At 35.7% G+C, this 8,697-nt stretch overlaps 1 pseudogene; it reads right to left on the bottom strand.

The window, feature by feature from the left end:
• Positions 1-329: 329 nt before the first annotated feature.
• Positions 330-448, bottom strand: LOC141567736 (U6atac minor spliceosomal RNA; annotated as a pseudogene).
• Between the last annotated feature and the right edge of the window lie 8,249 nt (positions 449-8,697).

Here is an 8,697-nt window from a genome sequence, read left to right as displayed (position 1 = left end):
TATAAATGTTTTAAATTCTTTTATTTATGCTTATGAGTTAAAAGTGTAACTCTAGAAATCAAGAATGATATCCATATGCAAAATAATTCCCTGGAATTCTGATAATCGGTTTTGTTGAACTTACAACGATGGAGTTCTTGGCCTTTATGATGCGTAGGTATCGTAAATTTGTTACCAGTACATAAAATTTCTTGTACGTTTTATCTGTTCTTGTGTTTTGTAATTATTTGTTACATACATTTCTTGTACCATAATATGTTACAAAATAAATGCTAAAATTCCTTTATAATACAAAAAAACAAGTACCTAAATATAAACAAATGAAAATTTAAATTAAAAAATTAAAATGAAGTAGGTGGCAATTCCTTAACCTTATGCATATTGTTAGGCTTGAGGGCCTTTTCCATCCTTGTCAAGGGGAATGCTAATCTCTCCTTTCACATATATGGTGATGGAAGGAGAAATGACTCTGGGTGGTGAACACACAATGTGATATATAGATGATGTATTACAGAATTGTACACTTGAAACCCATGTAACTTTACTAACCATTGTCACCCCCATAAACTTTTAAATAAATAAATAACTTTGGGCTGGGGAGGAAGTCTTCCTACTGTGTTTCCCCGAAAATAAGACCTAGCCAGACAATCAGCTCTAGTGCGTCTTTTGGAGCAAAAATGAAGACCCAGTAAGATCGGGTATAATATGATATAATAAATATAATATAATGTAATATAATATAATATAATATATAATATAATATAATATAATATAATATAATATAATATAATATAATATAATACTGGGTCTTATATAATATAGTAAAAGACTAGGTCTTGTATTAATTTTTGCTCCAAAAGATGCATTAGAGCTGATTGTCCAGCTAGGTCTTATTTTCGGGGAAACACAGTATTATTAAACTATTATTTTTCAAGCTCATTAGTTAAAATTTTTTTTCTAATATGTGCTTTTCTTTGTATTTCATTAGTTGTTTTATCTTGTTTTTACTATTCCTTTTACTTTCACTGGATAACTTACTCGGATACTTAGATCATGGAGTATCAGCATTAATTTTTTTTCTAAATATGCTTTCAAGGTTATAAATTTCCATCCTAGAATCTTTAAATGTTTCCCTGCAGACTAGATATGATTTATGTTTAACCTATTTACACTCAACTGATTAAAAAATTACATTGCAATATTAACTTTAACTTAAATATTGGGGGATTTTCTAGTTATATTTTTGCTGTTGGCTTCTAATTTAATTCCACTTGGTTAGAAATACACATGAAGTGATTTCAGTCCTTGTAAATTTGTTGAGCCTTGCTTAATGGCTTAGTATATTATCAATTTTTAAAATGCTCCACATCATCTTAGGAAGTATGTGTATTCTCCAGTTGTTGAGGATGGTGTTATATACAGAGGGTGCCAAAAATGTGTATACACATTTTAAGAAAGGAAAACTGTATTAAAATTGTAATGTTCAATATATACTGATAACAAAAGATGAATACAAGTCATGCTTGACTTCTGCAATTACAACAGGTGCTCAAAGTGGCTACCATCAGCATAAAGACACTTCTGATTATGGCGAACTTCTGCTTGAGCAACGTTGACCAAAATGTCCACTTCATACATTTTTTGGCTTCCCAGGTATGTTGATGTGATAAAAAATTTAAAATTTTATTCTTCAAAAGTTCTCTGTCCTTACTCATACTATTGACTTATTAGTGACTGAGAACAACATGTTAAAATCTACTTTGCATCTGTATTTCATGTACTATTTTATATTTTGCATAAATTTTTCTGGTGGATGGATTATTTAACCACAATGAAATATTTTATTTTTTTCCTCTATTAATCTTCTTGCCTTGGAATCTACTTTTCCCCCTATTGATATAGCTATAGATACAGTTTGGGGCAATGTTTGTATTATATATCATTTTTTTATTCTTTTACTGTGAACCTTTCTTTATCCTTATATTGAAGGCATATATTATTGTTGGGCTTTGTTATATTTTAGCCAGTCTCATAAGCTTTCTTTTAAGAAATATTTAGTACTTTTATATTCAATTAAATACCTGTATGTTTTAGATTATATTTAACATCTTACTAATATTTTGTGAACATGTAGTACTGTTAGCACTTAAAAATATTTTATCCGCTGGTGACAAATTCTCTGTTTTGTTTATCTGGAACTCTTTTCATTTCACTTCAGTTTTGAAGGATGTTTGCTCCTAGGTATAGGTATCTAGGTTGAAATACTTTTCTTTCAGCACTTTGATGATGCCATTCCATTGATTTCTGGCTTTCATAGTTTCTGTTCAAGTGTTAACTATAAGTGTTGTTGTTCCTTTAAGGGTGATGTGTCTCTTTTCTCTAGCTGATTTTAAGATTTATGGCTTGGCGTGTATTGAATTTTCCATTTCCCAGAAAATGTGGAAATCTCTGCAAGTTTCCTCAGATTTTGGAGCCGTGTTGTAGAGCTTTTACTAGATCTGCATGTATGTGCCCCGTGGATTTTTCTGGAAGGCTGCTCTAGCTGTGCATGTGGTAGTGCTAAAAATGCTCAGGAATTTAAAATCCGTCAAAGCAGTCTTTAACTAATGACTGGCAGTTATAGGTGTCTAATTCTTAACGGTTCCCCACCCTTTGGTGGGATAATTCTGGAACATGTGCTTTATACCATATTTGCACCCTAAGTTTCCCCTATGGAATTAGCTACTTTAATAGTGTATCTTTTAATAAAAGTAGTGTATCTTTTAATAAAAATGTCTTCCCTTGCCTGCACCACTTCCTCCACGTTAGTGTTTCTTTCACTCCCACATAAACCACTTGCTCAAGTCCTCATCTGAGGGTCTGAGATTACCGTAATCCCAGGAGACTAAAAAATGCCCTGTGGCACTCCTGCTAGGGAGAGAAATATGGAGGTCAGGTGATACATGGAGCCCTGGCCTAAGTCTGCCTCACTGTGAATCCAGTGGTACATCAGTGTACTCTTGTAAATTCCCCAGTGCCTCTGTACATAATAAGGATACATATACTTATAATTTGGCAGAATTCTCACATTGGTTACTTGACTTATGGAGAAAGAACCAAAATGTTTGGGAAAAACAAGTGGAAATCCGTAAAATTCCTCCCTGAAGTAAAAGCTAAAATAAATGAATGGGACTACATCAAACTAAAAAGCTTCTGCACAGCAAAATAAACCACCTACAAAATAAAGAGGCAACCAGTTGAATAGGAAAATATTTTTGCAAACAATGCCTCTGAAAAGGGGCTAATATCCAAAATATATACGGAACTCATACAACTCAACAACAAAAAACCAAATAATCTAATTACAAAATGGGCAGAGGACCTGAATAGACAGTTCTCCAAAGAAGACATACAAATGGCCAATAGACATACCAAGAAGTGTTCAACATCACTAATCATCAGAGAAATGCAAATCAAAACCACAATGAGATATCACCCCACACCAGTTAGAATGGCTATCATCAACAAGACAATAACAAGTGTTGGAGGGGCTGTGGAGAAAAAGGAACCCTCATAACTGTTAGTGGGAATGCAGATTGGGAATGCAGAATGGGAAGTCAGGCAGAAAAAGTCGAGAACCATACGGTTTCACTGATATGTGGGATATAAAACTGAAAACAGCAAAAGAACAAGCCAAACAAATGAAGAAACAAAAACTCATCGACACAGACAATAGTTTAGTGGTTACCAGAGGGTAAAGGGGGAGGTGGATGGTAGATCAGGGTAAAGGGGATCCAATATATGTTCATGGAAAGAGAACTGACTCTGGGTGGTGAACACACAATGTGATATATAGATCATGTATTACAGAATTGTACACCTGAAATCTATGTAACTTTACTAATAATTGTCACCCCAATAAACTTTAATTAAAAAAAAATTCCCCCCTGGTCAAGAGACTAAATGAGAAGCCATAACGCATTTTGAGAGAAATGGTAGATTTAGTGTCACCCTATAGACTTAAAGGTGCAAGGTCGGTGGTCCCTATCATATTTCCATTCAATTAACTAGTCTAGGTCCTGAAAATATCATATGGATTATGGACAATTATTGGGAACTAATGCATCTGTGCAACTGCCAACAGTGATAAACACAAAGTGATAAAGGCAAATAGCATCTTATAGTATGAAAATATCGGAGACTCCACAGACTCCCTGAAAGTGAGATGAGCACCCCTAGGACCTAAAGACCAAGAGTAGATCTAGCAGTGGTCCCTTTCACTGTATTCCCAATGACTCCCTTGAGGAATCTGTGCTTCGATTCCCAGGAGAGGGATTTCAGGCTACAAAGCAGGAGTTCCACAAAAGCTAAACATAAAACTATACCCTAGTCATTCTGGGCTCTCACATAGGAGCACAGAAAGCATTTGAGAAGTCATTACATTGTCACTGGTAATGAATCATTACTATTACAAGGATATAGAGTTGCTGTTACATGATGAAGGCAGGGAGGTTCATTGTGTTTTCCTATCTAGTATTTTACCAGAAATGGGTAATAGCAGAACGCATGAGCTAACAAGAGTGTGGTACCCAGGGGCCCAGATGTCCCTCAAGAAGAAAGATCTAGTTTATCTCAGATCATTAGAAGCACTGGCCAGTCATGAGGGGAATCTTGATTGAACGTTAGAAGAGATAGATAGTGAATATTAGTTGCAACTTTTGGATGAACTGCAATGAGGCATGTCTCTTGTTCACTAAAACTCCTGTGCATGTTAATTTTTTCAAACATTTGACCTCAAAGAAATGACAGGATAGAGCAACCTTAACTTGGGTGTGGGTTTTCTGAACATTACAAAGGGTGGAATGTAGCAAATACTGTCAATACCTTCTCAGGTACCTCAAAGTTTACCATATGTGTGTGTTCTAGATAATTGACAGCTGCCAGTACCTGTATCTTCATGCTTCATGACTTGTTGTAGAAGGCTACTCTGCCATACCCATGGAAGGCTAGAAGTGCTCTGTAATTAATTAACTCTCGCAGGAATATCCCTCAACCAATGCCTGATGAAAAAGGTTATACAAAATCCCCAGACCCATCAAGCCTTGGGTGGGATGTGTCTGAAGTATTTGCTTTCAATTTCCCAGAGTTACTCCAGAGTTAAGTTACAGCTATTCTCTGTATACTGCTTACTGGGATACCCCTTATTTGTTGCTTCCCTTCCCTACATAATTTCCCACGTCCCTCTTGACGTTTATTGCATCTCCCAAATGAACTACTTCTACTAAGATCTGTATCTCAGGGTCTGCTTCTGGAAAAACCCAAACTAAGACAGATTTGCAGCCACCACTTTATGCTAGGTTTTTCTGCCACTACTCGGGACTTAGAAAATACCTTAAGAGTAAAAGTACTTCTAAATATCAAGCTCACTTCTTTGCTCTGCTTTTCTCCCTGGGTTCTTGACCGCTCAAGTCCTTACTGATCTGATAGCTCTCTGATGCCTTCAAACAGTCTTTAAAAAAATGTATCTAGCTATTACAGTTGTTCTCAGTGGGAAAGTTGGTCCAACATAACTGACTGCAGAAATCGATTTCTTTCATAAACCCACATGTGAATTAAAGAAACTTTAACGAGAACTAAAAGCAGTTACTGCCTTCTTCCATGACGTTTTGAAAACTCAAGGAACATTTGAAAAAATGTAACATCCAATTTTCTAGAAGTGAAAAGTAACCAAGCCAAGCTCAAGGCAGTCTTACATTATAACTCTTTCAATCACCTTTGATTCTTTGTTTTCTGCCAATCTCTACATCTTTTGGGTAGTTTTTTTTGCTCTTATTGTATGAGAAAGAATTAGACTTTTAGATTTACTATTGTTTTCATGACATGTTCAGGGAGTAATTATCTGGCTTTTAAGGATCATACACTCATTCCTTTGGGAGTAAGTAGAAAACATTCATATTTCTCTTCATTTTCTAACCAGCAAATATATTCAAGAGGGGTACAGTGTAGTATTTTGAATGGAAGGAGAGGTTAAGGGAATGAAAAAGTGTTTGTTTGAAGTTCATCATTAAAACTCACTCTGAAGATTAATAGAGAGATTCCAGTCTCCAGGGTCAGCAAGTCAACAATTTCATAAAAATTAAATTTACATAAAAATATGGAGAAAATGAATAACATTTCAGTCTTTGTTTGTGGCAGGTCAAAAAGCCACATCCCCATGGCATCTGGAACTCTACTTTACTGTGACTTGACTGTGACCTCTTTTCTAGCTCTCATTTTATTTACTGGTTGAAGGCTTCTCCATGAACCAATTGGTTTGTTTGTAGTTTTCAGTTCCATGTATTCAGGAAGCTGTGCGGGTGAGCTGAGTTGTAAATATCACGCTCCATGTGACTTGTCATTTAGTGAATGCTGTGAAGTTTGATTGTTTCCTGAGTGGTGACAAATTTTGCCTAATTAATTGTTTCTATATTAAGAAGTTGGACACAGTGTCAGGCTTTTCTTGTTTGCTGATGTAAGGAGCGTCCCTTAACAACTACTTGCATTTTGGAGGAAAATAGGGGGGGGGGGAGTAACTGTCTATCACAGGACAAGTTACAATCAGAATTTTTATCCCACAATATCAAGAAAATGGAAAAAAAAAAGAAAATGAAAGAAATAAATGCCTGAATTTTCTCATCATGCCAACGGAATGTAGGGAAAGAATTGTCTCTATTCTGTCTGAGAAAGAATATGAGTTGCTATATAATATTCATTTCCTTTCTCTGAGATGCCACTCTGAAGCCAAGGGGTATGCAAATATTGCCTTACTCCTTTGAGATTAAGCATCAGAAGTATCTTTAGATTAAAATCTAATGTGAACAAATAGAGTAAAGGAAGCTAGCCTATTATCTTAAATTATATGTTCCCCTTCTTACTTTTTAGTAAATATCCTACCTATTCCTGGTAGTCCTGCTCTTTCTCTTCCAAACATTACAATTCCTTGAAAAAAGACTAAATGGCTGTATAGTTCTTGCCCACCACTGAATTGTGTGTGCTTAATTGGCACACACAACTTGAAGCAACTCGAACTCTGAAGCAGAGTCCATATCAGATGCTTTGAGACGTGGCAATGGTCTTGTCTAAATTTTTTTCTTGGTGATGGTGATGGGGTGGCCGTCCAAATGTAGCTAACAGAGGCATCTAAGGAACTGTTTTGACGTGGGGAGCATAGATTAAAAAATTTTTTTTCTCATATAGTCAACATGAAAGTTAATATTATTTATATACTATGTATATTTATCAGATGTCTCTAAATATGTAACAGTTTAATATATTTATCTTTCATTCATTTATTTAAAATATATAGAAAACTTGTATGCTAAGACTATTGCTCAGTGGTTGGTTTAAAAAGATTCAGAAATAAATGATCTGCTCTCAAAGAATTGGCTGAGCACTGGTAATTTCAACTTCTAAGTCACACACATATTTCGTTAGAGTTTGTCTTTCTAACAATATGTGCCGGATTTAAGGTTTAGATATTAGTGATTGCTACATGTTTTTGACTATACTTAGGAACACCAAGCTACATAATTTATTGAAACTACTATTCAATATTTATTTCAAAATCATACCGGAAAAGAAAATTTAACATGCACTATACTGAGAGTAAGATGAATTTTTGTTATTTTTCTACAATGTGGACCTGGAAGCCAGAGTCAAGGTAGCATATGCTACTCTCATCCCAAATAGATTTTTTTTTCCTGCCCTAATATTCAGTACGTGCTTACAATGTACTCTAAGCACATTATTGCCTTTACATTTCACGATCCCTTGAAGTGCTGCTGTTAATATTCCAATTTTACAAATAAGGACACTGAGCCTGGGAGAGTCTCAGGTCACGTGACTAGTGTGTGTCAGAGCTTTCACTCAACCTGTTCACCTTGAATCCTGTTGTCTTATGATTAAGAGTATTTGGATTTTGTGTGAAGATTTTCAGTTAAGTTGACATATTATATAGGCTTATCATGAATTATCGTAAAAAAAAGTACCATTTGCCTCACAGGCCTGTCAAAATACTTCACTGCATTTTGGGTAGGAGATCATCCCAAACATTGATATTGCTCCTGTATTTAGTTCCTGCCTGATTCTTACGTGTCCAAAGGAAAATGAAATAAGGAAATGAGAAGTTTGGTAAAAGTAAGAGCTTTAGGGCATTTATGGGATCAGAGAAGTGTCTTTGAATACTCTAATTTACAGTTAGCCACCTATTTTTCCTGAATACCACACGCACGCCTCAGTAGGATGTGGGGATTTTTCTGAGTTTTCTCCATTGGTCTAAAACAATGAAGAGGAAAGGGGAAAGTGACACATAGAGCAAAGAAAAGGGAAGGAGTGAGGTGACATGACAGGGAGAATGATACTGGAGGGGAGGAGGAACAAAAGGACGCATGTGGAGAGGAGCAGCTCTGAAACACCAGCGTGCTGCTTGCTGGATCTCTGGCAGACACCTGTCCTGTCAATTATTTCTTCCTGCTCTGGTGAGGAGGGATACAATTCATCACCAGCTTCTTTTCTTCTACTTCCACATTTCTCTCTGGGGTTGGGAAAGGTGAGCAGTTTGTTGCAAATGCATGATGAATTTCATTAAGTATTCACAACTGCTGTTAAAAATCACTAGAGATCTGCAAAATAGAAACCCAACATACCCAGAACAGATTTGACACACAGAGCAAAGATGTG

The sequence above is a fragment of the Rhinolophus sinicus genome, chromosome 8 (assembly GCF_057876585.1).
Source record: "Rhinolophus sinicus isolate RSI-liver-muscle chromosome 8, RSI-T2T, whole genome shotgun sequence".
Classification (NCBI taxonomy): Eukaryota; Metazoa; Chordata; class Mammalia; order Chiroptera; family Rhinolophidae; genus Rhinolophus; species Rhinolophus sinicus.
Note: the sequence above shows the minus strand (reverse complement) of the source record. Positions and strands in the feature narration are given on the sequence as shown.